Genomic DNA, 13282 nt, shown 5'->3' on the forward strand with positions numbered 1-13282 from the left:
TACATGTATGTCTGTGTATCACTTGCATGCCTGGTGCCCAGAAGAGGGTGTTGGATACCTTGGAACTGATGTTATAGATAGTTGTGAATTGACATGTGGATGCTGGGACTTGAACTCCTTTGGAAAAACAGCTGGTATCCTTGTTCCCTGAGCCCTATCTCTAGCACCTCTTTCCCCTGATACCACACACACACACTCTTTCTCTACGTGTGTGTGTGTGTGTGTGTGTGTGTGTGTGTGTGTGTGTATGTGTATGTGTGTGTTTATGTAGGTATGAATGTATTTTTGTTTGTTTTGGCTTTTGAGACAGAATTTCTCTGTGTAGCTTTGGCTGTCCTGGAACTCTCACTGTAGACCAGCCTGGCCTCAGATTCACAGAGATCCTCCTGCTTCTGCCTCCCAAGTACTGAGGTTAAAGATGTGTAACACCACTGCTCAGCAAATAATTCAATGACTTTTCCTTTTTTTTTTTTTTTTTTGTTTGTTTGTTTGTTTTTGGTTTTTGGTTTTTCGAGAAAGGGTTTCTCTGTGTAGCCCTGGCTGTCCTGGAACTCAGTCTGTAGACCAGGCTGGCCTTAAACTCAGAGATCCACCTGCCTCTGCCTCCCAAGTACTGGAGTTAAAGGCATTTGCCACCACCGCCCAGCAACATAATATAATTAAAAAAATTTTTTTTAAAGGAAGGTCTTATTCTGATTTAGGGTTTAAAGGCACAATCCATCATGGAAGCAAGGAGTGTGATGTGGCTGGTTACATGACATTTGCATTTGGGAAGCATGTAAAATTAAAACATTTTTTCATATATTTTGATCACATTTTTCTCCTTCCCAAACTCCTCCCAGATTGTTCCTACCTTCCTCTCCTCCTAACTTTATGTTCTTTCTCTTTTTTCAAAACAAAACCAAAAAATAAAATTTAAAAAACACGAAAACAAAATTGAAACAGACAAGCTAAATATCAGGAAGACAAAAATGCCCAAACAAAAGAAAATGAAACAGAAAATCCACAAAGCAAAACCACAACGACAGAACAAAACCATGGACTACAGCTGGGCATGGGACCAGTCCTGGACTGTGGTTGGTGTACTCAGTGACACTCCATAGGAAAAAAACGATTTTTCTTTTGCCAATGGGTATCTGTTGCAAATAGCTTCTTGTGTTTGGCCAGAGGTTCCATGGATCACCCCCCCCCCCCCCAACACACAAAGCATCACAGGGTGTTTCCAAGGCTATTGGTTGCTCTCTACAACCTGATGGTAAGGCCCCATTGTTGAAGACACAGCTTACTTACTGAACATGGGGAAACTGAGCTGGTGCCCAACTAGAAGCTTCACCCCTAGAGTGTTCATGGTGTTGGAAAGGACTCAGAACCCTCCTGGGGGAGCTAAGTAGTCATCATTTTTATCCAGCTACAAACTATGACATACAGCAGAGACCTGCCTGCAAGATGCACTGGTGCAATAGTGATGCAACTGTTAGGGGGTAACCAGCCACCTTTTTTTTTTTTTTTTTTTTTTTTAAAATTTAAAGGCCCATTCTGTGAGATGGAACTCATACCTGACACTGCTAAAGTGGCCCAGAACCTGAAACTAGATGGGTCGTGGGCCTTGGGGAAAACCTGCGGTTATTCTGTTGAAGGAGCATAACAATAAAAAGACTCCTAGACATACTACTATATCCTTATATCAGTGCCTCACTCAGTCTACATCAGAGCAGCTGCTTCTTGCAGTTCATGGGAATTAACACAGAGACCCACAGTTGGACAATGTGCAGAGAGTGAGAGACTTTGGAGTACTCAGTGCTAAAGGATGTCTTTGTCAAACTCCTTCCCATAAGGCTCAGGGATCAGTGTGGAAGAGGAGACAGAAAGATTAGAGGGATGGATGACTCCAAGGAAACAATGTCTTCCGGACACAACAGGACTGATGCACATATGAAATCAGAGAGAGAGGCAGCATGGACAAGGCCTTTACAGGTTCAAGCCAGATGGGGTCCCACCTATAATCTTTCTGATATTTTTAATCCATGGTTGGTTGCATTTGTGAATCAGGTTGACTCTACTGTTGTTAAATACTTTTTTTCTATTGACATACGTGTTTTCTACTTGAGTTGTAAATAATTTAATGTGTTTGTTATAGTAAATGAAGATTATTTTAATGCATTAAACGTATGCACTTGTAGAGAATCACATTGCTACTGAGCTTTCCCTTGTAAACAAAGCATATGGTTTATCTTGTTCTTTAGATTTCTTTTTTGCTGTGCTTTGTCTTAGACATTTTTCTAGATTGCCATGTAGACATAGATATTTTTAAGTAGATATATGGCATTTAATAGTTTAAAGTGTTTACATAACTGCTCCCCTTATTTCCTTTTATTCTGTCATTGTAAATGATGGTCAGTACATATCTTAAAATATTAATTTTAGTTGTATTTAATTTGTTAGAGGAATTTTTAATGACATGACTATTTTCACTGATTGTCTTAGTCTTTTGAGAAGCTAATTTATAGGTGTTACGATAAATGAAAATTTTATTTGGTCATTGCTACCTCCTTTTTTTTGTTGGAAAATTTTACTATTACTATTTTTTCTGTTATGCTGATAGCTGTAAGCATTGCAGCTTGCATGGAAAGGGATCCTGGCAGTCAGGAGCCAAGGAATACCACAAAGTTATTCTTAAGTGCAGAAGCTTACAGGCCTGCTTCAGGGAAAGGTTTCCCCAATGTAACAACTTTTCTCGGGCAGGGGAGGGTTTCTCCAGAAAAGTTGTTACAGTTCTGCCCTGGTCTGGAGTGTAACAACTCTGCTCCCAAAGTGTTACAGTTCTGTTCCGCTCTGTACCAGTGAAAGATGTTACTTCTTTGTTCTACTCCATTCCAGCGAAAGAAGGTCTCACCCAAACCTCATTCAAGAGATTTATTGGGAGGGAAGAATCCAGAAGGGTGGCTGCCCCTGCCATGGTGGAAAAAGGCAGCAGCAAACTGAATAGGCACAGGGTTTATTTATATAGGGCTTCTTAGGTTAGGGGCAATGTTTTTTCCAAGGAGAATGTGGTGATATTGTGTTCCCCAAAATATTGTGTACCCTAATAAACTTATCTGGGGTCAGAGAACAAAACAGCCACAATATTAAACATAGAGGATAGGCAGTGGTAGCACACGCCTTTAATCCTAGTATTCCAGAGGCAGAGATCCGCTTGGATCTCTGTGAGTTCAAGGCCACATTGGAAACAGCCAGACATCGTGACTCATGCCTTTAATCCCAGGAAGTGATGGCAGGAGCAGAAAGATACATAGAGGCGTGAGGACCAGGAACTAGAGCCTTTGTTAAGCTTTTAGGGTTTTGAGTAGCGGTTCAGCTGAGATCCATTCGGATGAGGACTCAGAAGCTTCCAGTCTGAGGAAACAGGATCAGCTGAGGAATTGGCGAGGTGAGGAAGCTGTGGCTTGTTCTGCTTCTCTGATCTTCCAGCACTCACCCCAATACCTGGCTTCAGGTTTGATTTTATTAATAAGACCTGTTAAGATTCATGCTACAGGAGAAGATTTTCAGGGTGGGAGTTGGTCGGATTTCAATCCCCTTGAGCTTGGACAAGCTCAGATTGGCTCAGGGATTGGTTGGTTTTCCTGCTCAGGGATTGTTTGGTTTCATGCTCAGTTGTTCAGGGGCAGATTTGGTTCTGGTTTTGGGGCCAAAGTGTGTTTCTTTCACTGGCCCTTTTTAGCCTTTTGACTCTTGTTTCAGGGCCAGTGCGTTTTTCTTTAACTGACTCTGGTTTCAGGTTCAGGGTGGGTTTCTTTGGCTGGCCCTTTTACCCTATGGTAGCTATCATTTAATTGACTGAAAAATTGTAAATTTACCCCTACCACCACCCTTTCCATGCTGTCGTTTGGAAATTTTAGGAAAATTAGTCCCAAATTGTTATTCCTTTTTTCTTCCCCATAGGCTGGCCTTGAGAGATCCGTCTGCCTCTGCTTCCTGAATATGATCCTTCATATGCTTCAGAATTTACTCTTACTACACTAAACTTCAAGGATGGAGTCCAGCTTAGTGGCAGAGTGTCTGCTGAGCATATGTGAAGTCAGGTTTCAACCCAGAGCACCAAGAGAACAAAACGGAGAACCCCAAACCAAACAGTACAAGCATTAAACTTCACAGCTATGTTACTGATAATTAACTGGAGTTTAAAATTTTAGTATTGAGCTAGGTCTAGTGGCATGTGCCTGTACTCCTAGCTACTCAGGAGACTGAGGCAAGAGGTTTACTTAATTAAGCCTTGAAAGTGGAGATCAGCTTGGGCAGCATAGCAACATGCTATCTCAACAAACAAAAAAATGAAATTTTAGTACTTTGTTTTACTGTCTCGTATTTCATAGCTCTCCCTTTCTTTTTTCTTTGGAAAAGTTCTTTCCCCTTTAAAAAAAAGAGTAAATGCATTGAGTCTTGCAGATCCAAAAATTGCTTTATATTATTGCCTTATTCCTCTCACTCTTAAACCTGAATGATAATTCTAGGTTCAAAACTCTTTCCTCTCAAAACTGTCTTCCATTCTAGCATTTAGTGTTGAAGGTGAGAAATACTAATGTAAGCTAGTACATATTGTGATTATTGATGAACCTGATGAAATACTGCTAGACCTTTTGATTTTCCTGCACCCAATCTGTAGATTGTTTTTGGTAATACAACTGTTTTCATATTAATTCTGCCCGTCCGTGAGCACTGGTGAGGTTAACTCTGCCAGTCCATGAGCAATGGTCTTTCCATCTTCCAGTGTAACAAATTTGAGTTAATGTGTCTGAAACACAGAAAATGTGAAAGATTAAGGACCCCAGTACTATCCTAATAGTAAAGGCTAGTCAGCTCAAGATGGAGGATCTGATGCTTCATATTAAATAATTCTATATAATAAACTACCTGTTATGTGTGTATGCATACACACACAGTAAAACGTACCTGGATTTCACACAACAGAGCACAGCAGCAAACCCAGCAGGTACTAGCCCAGAAACTTACACAGAGACCAGTGGAACAGAATAGAGAAACAAGCCCAAGCAGCTACAGCCATTCAGGTTTTGATAAACAGTGTAGGTGAAGAGGACAAACCTCTCATGCCCCCTCCCCCCCTTTTTTTAAGACAGGGTTTCTGGACTGGCCTAGAGCTTTGAAGGAGGTCAGACTGGCTGACCAGGCTCTGTTGGGCACTGCTTGTCTCCATGTCTCCAGCTCTGCGATCACAAGTGTGCACTACTCTGCTAAAGTGGGTTTGGGGATCACATTCAGGTTCTTAAGCACTTTGCTGACTGAGCTATATTATTAGTCATTTCTTAAAATGATTAGACATATTTGATTTTGAATTTTAAACAACTCAATTAAAATCATCTGAATCTAAAATAAAGTAAAATTTATTTTAGGATGTAGGTATGAAGGTGTGGGTAATATATTTCATTTCAGCACTGCAGAGTATATATGGGCTGATTGTGGAGGCTTGTGTCTGGTGAGATGGGAGGATTGTGAGCTTGGGGCCAGCTTGGACTACATAGTTCCAGGCTAGCTTAAGCTAGCTGTGAAACCCTGTCATCCTCCCCCAACCCCTCATCTTTAAACATTAGTTTTCACATTGCGCCATCTTGTTTAAGACGGGACAGGCTTTTCTTATTTATTGTCAGACATCCCCTGTGCTTAGGAGGGGTTGATGAAAACAGGAGGACCAGTAATGACGACTTTTCACTGTAGAAAAGGCGTGCAGTTTTAGAATATTGTCTATTTTGTAAAAGAGAAAGAAATGTGGAACTCATCCTTAGTTTTGGCTCTTGTGGTCATTTTGTCTCAATTACTTTGGAAACTCATCTAAGTAGAAGTCACAGCATGTGCTAATGTGCCATAGGTGCATTTCTTAATATGCGTTAAATTTTAAGAACTAGTTAGGAACAAACCTAAGCTAAGATCAAGCTTTCATAATTAATAATAAGTCTCCATGTCTTCCTGCGTAGCTATTTGCCATTCAGCTCTTTATTAACATAAAATAAAAGTAAATAAGTAATTAAAAACAAGAAATGGAGTGGAAACTTTTTGATTTAGAAGAAATCATTTGATCTCTAGGAATTTTTCAGGGCTAGTGACAGAAAGTAATTAGAGATTGGAACTCTAATATTCGGCATTCATTATGTTGCGGTGGGCTTCCCTATCCTAGTTTCTTTGGGAAGTAGTGGAAAATGCAGAAGCTTGGGAGTCAGAGGATCAAGATTGTTACTGTTCCTGATTTTACCAAGTGAGTCTGTTTAACTAGGGCTGAACAAACATTTACTGAGCTCTCCAGCCTCTTAGACTGGTAAATGCTTCTTAATCCTCCTAAGAATGTGGGCTGGTTTGTTGATGACAAACCAGGCCATCTGAAATGAACTGAATGGGCTGATGGTTCACAAACTATGGAGATTCAGGTCCAGTCTGTGATCTCCTTGGCCTTAAGTCTTAATTTTTTTACCTACATAATAAAATTGGAGTACGTCAGGGTGTACAAATATTCTGCTTCTAAAAGTCAAATAATGAGTTTTGGCTTTTTAATGAAGTTATTTTAATGTCCTCCCCCCAGTCTCTGATATAAGCTTGATATGTAGACTATGCTGGCCTTGAATTTGCAACAACCCCCCTGCCTCTGCTTCCCCAGTGTTGAGTTTACAGATGTGTGCCATCATGTCAGGCTTAAACTGGATACATTGTTGGTTGGTTGGTTTTTTGAGACAGGGTTTCTCTGTGTGGCCTTAGCTGTCCTGGAACCAGACCAGGCTGGCCTCAAACTCAGAGATCTGCCTATCCCAGCTTCCTAAGTGCTGGGATTAAAGATGTACACCACTGAGCCCTTTAAAATGTATTTCCTTTGGGATTTATTGTACTATTGCAGTTTAATAACTAACATCTTGAATTCAGTAGGTCGAATGGGAAACATGCCTGAGATACTGCATCGTTCTTCAAATGAGTCAGTACCATGTTGGGCAAATAGAGACTTTTAGAGTACAGTTTGTCAAGAAGTTAGCCTTGTAATCAGTCACACTAGATTTGAAGTTGAGTGTGTCACTCTAGGCAAGTTACTTCTCTGAGCCTCAATTTCTTCATCTGTAAAAACAGAATAATAGCTATTTTAGGATTCTTGGGAAAGTTAAGTAAAATGTATGTAGATGGCCGCGTGGTGGTGGTGGTGGTGGTGGCTCACGCCTTTAATTCCAGCACTCGGGAAGCAGAGGCAGGCGGATCTCTGAGTTCGAGGCCAACCTGGTCTACAGAGAGAGTTCCAGGACAGGCACCAAAACGACACAGAGAAACCCTGTCTCCAAAAAACCAACAAAAACAAAAACAAGCAAACAAAAAAAGTATGTAGAGCACCAGGCTTGGTAAATAGTGGCTCTAATTAATAACAATTGATATTTTAATTAATTTAGCACTTCTCAAGAGTAAGAAATGTAGAATAGAGTTGGTAGGTCAAGGGTGAGAGCTGTTGCCCTCCTCAGTAAGAATTTTAATTATAGTGTAGACTTGTGTACACAGTAACCACAGCTCTCATTTTAGAGGGAATAAGAGAGAGTTTATTTTGCAACCATTTGTTAGTGACTGTGGCCTGGGAACACAGATTTAGGTTGTCCCAAATTCCAGGTTCCAACATGGAAGCAGTTTCATGAAATTTTATAGTTTTACAAAACAGAGAAAGTCATAAATCAAGGCAAGTTTAAAATACACTGGTGGTACATCAGAGAGGCAATTGTGGCAAGAAGAAGGAGTTTTCCTATAGGTCCAAGATGCTGATGACATTCTTAGGTTGGTGGAAGCAAGTGGTCTAAGTTAAGAGATTGTGGCAGGCTTCTGTTTACTAGTCACAAGATGTGAGTTCTGATGCAGCAGTGGGCAAGGAAGAATAGGCCACTGGACCCGCAACATTGCAGTCTCTCCGCAGTACTGAAATTCTGATCAGTCATTGTATGAAGATGCAGATGCTCTTCAGGAGTTTTCATTCACAGACTCTATGTGGCTAACCCTTTCTGTCACATTTGAAAGAGCTAAAGTTTAATGAGTCCATAAAGCAGAGAACTCTTCGGTTGAATGATGACCACAGTTATGTCCAAATTAATTATATTTGAGTAGTGGTTATTGACTTTTTAATTATTTTTTATGTTAGAAATCTCCCTCTCCCTCTCCCTCTCCCTCTCCCTCTCCCTCTCCCTCTCCCTCTCCCTCTCCCTCTCCCTCTCCCTCTCCCTCTCCCTCTCCCTCTCCCTCTCCCTCTCCCTCTCCCTCTCCCTCTCCCTCTCCCTCTCCCTCTCCCTCTCCCTCTCCCTCTCCCTCTCCCTCTCCCTCTCCCTCTCCCTCTCCCTCTCCCTCGTGTGTGTGTGTGTGTGTGTGTGTGTGTGTGTGTGTGTGTGTGTGTGTGTGTGTGATGTTTTGAGACAGGGTCCCTCTATGTAGCCCTGGCTGTCCTGGCACTCTTTGTAGACTAGGCTGGCCTTGAACTCAAAGAGATTCTCCTGCTTCTACCTCCTGAGTGTTGAGATTAAAGACATGCACCAATACACTCACTTTGATGTTAGAAATCTTTTAGTTTGGACAGAATTTCATGGGTTGCTAGGTACCATGTTAGTTTACTAGGCATATTTGTTTTTTATTTCTAAAAAGTTTTGAAATTTATCATATAATACTTAAGATATCTAAGTAGATAATTAGTAGAATAGCATCTCATCAACCTCACCTAGAGGCCATTTCGCCAGTTATTTGAGTACCCGTGCATTCATTCATAGCATTGCCTGCCTCCATCTTCAAAGGTGATTGTCAGAAGTTAGCTTCTTTCATTTCCATGAGTTTCTTTGTGTTTATGTATTGTTTTTATGTCTGTAAACTGTATGCAGTAGTTTATTCACTTCCCATGTTCTGTTGTGTATTTACTACATACTCCTATTTTCTTGTTCATCAACAATTGTTTACTTTTTCTTTTGCTGTTTGCCCCAATTTAGACATTCTTGTCTCACTGTGAGTTTGCTTCTCACACTGAACTGCTTGTAGGGAAATTCCAGTTCTGTTGCCTTTTCTCTTTATAGATTTAACAGTTTACCTTAAGGAGTACTTTGTGAATTTATTTATTTATTTTTACTGGTTCTCTTAAGGACTTATTTATTTTTATTTTTATTTTTGATTATTGATCTTGCCAACATACTGTACTGTATCTAAATATTTTCAATGCAAAGTTGTTAGCTATATAAATTCTTTGTTGAACTTAGGAGAGATGCTGTGAAAACTGAGAGCAGATGGTCATTTGAATTTTAGTAGAATGGGTCAAAGCTTTCATCAGGTCGTTCATTTAGTGGTGGCAGGTGTTTTCATAAAGCATGGGAGAAAAGAGCATTAACTAACTCTCCAGGGTAATGCCACATGCAGCAGCAAGGAGAAAAAGTGCTAATAGGTTTAGCTAGGGAACTCTGCTGGAGCTAACAGTTTTAGATGAGAAATGCTAAGCTTTAGCATCCTTAAAGATCAGGGAAATGTTGGCCTGGTTTAATGCCCTTTCTCCCGCTTTAGGTTTTATTTAACCATCAGCTTTTGTTTTAAAGTCAATTGCATTCTCTTTATAAGTCCTACAGTGCCAATGGTGGTAGTGGGAGGGTTGCTTGTTTACTTTTTTTTCTAACTCTCAGTGCTGGTCTGTTTCACAGCTGTTCAGTGTCTTTGTTGGCATTTGAACTGTGGGAACCAAGAAAGGATTTAGATGTGCTTTTGTGTGCATTGGTGGTTTTCCTGAAGTAGTCTTTAAAACCATTAATTGTAAATTGCAGAAGGTTGCTTTTTTTCCCTGTGTGATGCCTGTTGTCCTTGTGTGTCTGTATGCAGTTTATGAGCTCATGAATGTTACCATTGTACTTTGTAGAAAAGGAACTTAGAGATGAAAAGTATATATATAGGGCAGTAGTTACAAACTGCTTTTTTATTAGGTGGGGACTTCAGGGTAGAATTTTTTTTGTCCTCTTTGCTCAGCTGCATAGTTAGTTCTAGGGGTGTTGACTGGGTCAGTGTGCTTTACTTTTGGGATAATGGACTACGTGGAGTTCTACTCTGGTCTGTTCAGAAACATAACCATTTTGTGGATGTTTATTACTACTGGTGTCTGTGACAACCATTTTGGTCATCTTTCCTGCAATGAGATAGAGATTACTGTGTGTGGTTTGGATAGTATACTTGTGAAATGGCAGATGTCTTCATAAGCAAGATAGAACTCAGTGTAAGGTTAAAAAAAATCTCAGTAGCAGCTGTGTGCCCTCTCACTAATGGAGGATTTTAAGTGAGATACCCAACATCTCTGGTGCAGTAGTTTCATTTTTAAGTGTTCTTTTTTTCCAGTTCTTAGAATTAACACATGCTTAGTGTAGATCCTTGGGAAAACTGCAAAGGGCAGTTTCACAGCATATTTTGGCAATTTTCTTTCTGGTTTGTCTGTGCAGTATAGCACGTAATTTTTAAAAATAAAATGTTTCATTATAGATATTTTCAGACTAGGTAAACTGATAAAATATTTAACCATGGCGACATTTTGTGTGTTTTAACTATAAAATTTCCTTTGTGGGTTAATATAGTTTATATACATATAGCCCCATATTCTCAACATCTGTTAAGTTTTTGTCTTTATACAAATAATTATTTGTGCCTTAAAAAGATTTTGAAAGCAGGATAAAAGTCTTAAATGATTTGAAACATTGTATGAATGTCTTCAGCAGAGGTTGTGTCTGTATTTTTCTCTCATTAGTATCTGATTGACTTTTCTTGACATATCTAATAAACCTGGAATAGTATTTTTAGTTTTTTACTTTTACTTTTGATTTTTATTTATTTTTGATCTTTTGACTCATGGTCTCACTGTGTAGCCTTGGCTGGTCCAGAACTTGTGGCGGTCTTCCTCACTCCACCTGGTGGTGCTGGGATTATGATGGATATATCCACCCAGCCTTGAAATCTTACCTTTGAACTATGCCAGTTTGAGAAATAAAGTTGGTTTCCATTGTTTTTCTCGTCAAATTACAAAATTAACAATATTCTCCTAATAAAAGTTTAAGCAATTCGGAGACATAAATAACAGAATATGGGAGCTGGGGAGCTAGCTCAGTGAGTCAGGTGTTAGCCGTGCAAGTGGAGGACCTGAGTGTGGATCCTCAGCGTCAGTACAAAGATGGGGAAGCCCTCTGCATATGTGTGTACAAATGTGTGTGCATTTACTCCACATGTAGCTTCTGAGATTGTTTCATGCTTAGAAAATCCTCCTTAAAATTGAAATATTTGCTAATTAACTTTTGTTCATTCTTCCTGTTCTGTAATGCTGGGAATCCAACCTTATGGAGCATCATAGGCAAGTGCTCTGTACTGCTGACCTGCATTCCTAGGCCCACGGGGTTAAACTTTGTACTACTATTTTGATGATTTTCTTTTCTTTCCCTTTTAAAAATCACATTTAGTTCCTTATTTTTGGTACATTGTATTGTAGGAGAATTGTAACAAATACAAGATATTTTTAACTTTCGATATTTGTTATATTTTTAGCTTTTGATATTTGTTACAGTTAACAAGGTTACCTAACATAACTCAAAAACCATATGCAAAATGACTTATGTGTTGGCTCCTGTAGGTCAGAAATTTGGAGCCAGCATAAGAAAGGTCTTGTCTTCACTTTACAGCATTTGAAGATTTAGCTGGGGGGTCTGGTTGCACTCAGGGATTCTTGGGTATTTCTCTGTAGCTCTGTCCTCCTGGTTGGCTGCTCTGTGGCTGCTGCATTGCAGCCAGGCTTGAGCTTTAGGCTCCAAGCTCCCAACACACGTGAGAGTGAGAGTAACCAGATAGGACCACTGCTGACATCTGCATAGGCTTTCGTGACCTAAAACCAAAAGTTCACACACTGTTAGTTCTGAGGAGGGGAGTTAACCCCTACTTTTTCATGGTAGAGTGTCAGTGTCTGCTACTGAGAGCAGATGGGATGGCATCTAGATCAGTGTGGTAATATTTTAAAAATACAGGTCGTCATATTCCCTCATTTAAAAATACTCTAGTTCTTTAGGAATATAATTAGTATAATGCATATCTAAAACAGTATACATTGATTTCAGTACTAAAATCTGTGAATTTTTTCTTTATTTACTTTAAAAAAGCCACATTTATTATGTATAGATGGAGGTCAAAGGACAACTTCCGGGAGTTGGTTCTCTTTCCACTATTGAGTGAGTTCCATTGATCTAACTTAGTGATGTCATCCAGCTTGGTGGCAAGCACCTTTACCCACTGAGCCATCTCACAGGCCTATGTGTTTTTAAAAATTCATAAGATATATTGTGATTCTTGACATTTCTACAAACATTTCTGTTTTAGGAAAACTGAATGATCATTTTCATTGTCCTGTATCAGATGATTATGACCCTTCAAAAACATTTATTTGTTGATGAACTTCAGAATTTACTGATAAAACTTGTGAGAGAACATGTTTTCACTTTATGAACTTTTGTAGTAATGACAATAGAAGTAATTCCAGAATTATTGTTATAAAATGAACGTTATATACTATTGATTATATGGTGATTTTAAAACATAGTATATAGTATAATCCATTCTTAATAATCTAAGGGATGACTACAAACATTTTGTCTGATTTAAGGATTTCCTGTGTACCTTTTTCTTGCTGAATCATTCTGTGATAAAGGAAAGAGCCAAGCCCCTTTGCTGTGCCTTCCTTCATGACCCCAGACGGAGGAGCAGATGAGAGTTGCAGTTCAGCCCTTTGACGTGCACTCACTGACTGAAGCACTGATAGATACTGGCTGTGCTTCTGTGGTTTTAAATTTCAGTTTGCAGTCTCCTTAGACTAGAGAATAATTTCTTTGGGATCTGTGGCTGATGATAACTTTGATGATTGATAGCCAGACCAAACTTGCCATAGTGTACGAGTGTCTTGATTAACTGGTGGGAGGTGGTGGGTGAGTCATCTGCTAGGCTGAGGGCTGTTTTCCCTGGCAGCTTTGGAGAGAAAACAACTGAAAGGAACTGGGAGGATACACGTATCTGGAGCACCAGAGCTTTGGGGGGAGTGGGCTTAATTCACACCTGAATGATCAAATACTCGGTGAGGAACTGGGGTTTTAAGTATTGAGTATCCTCTGTTTAAAGGCTATAGAATTTGACCAGTAGGATATGTAATTTTGATCACTAGGTTGTTCAAGTTGAAGACTTAGTACATTCAATGAATACATATTAAAGCCCTTAAGGTTCACCTCTG

General features: G+C 39.6%; 1 protein-coding gene across 2 annotated transcripts in view; it reads left to right on the top strand.

Annotated features, from left to right (window-relative positions):
• Mib1 (MIB E3 ubiquitin protein ligase 1) overlaps window positions 1-13282 on the top strand; it is a 102937-nt gene that overhangs the window by 6278 nt on the left and 83377 nt on the right. The window lies entirely within an intron of this gene.

The sequence above is a fragment of the Peromyscus californicus genome, unplaced genomic scaffold (genome assembly GCF_007827085.1).
Source record: "Peromyscus californicus insignis strain IS unplaced genomic scaffold, ASM782708v3 Scaffold_17__1_contigs__length_78620276, whole genome shotgun sequence".
In the NCBI taxonomy this organism is placed as follows: domain Eukaryota; kingdom Metazoa; phylum Chordata; class Mammalia; order Rodentia; family Cricetidae; genus Peromyscus; species Peromyscus californicus.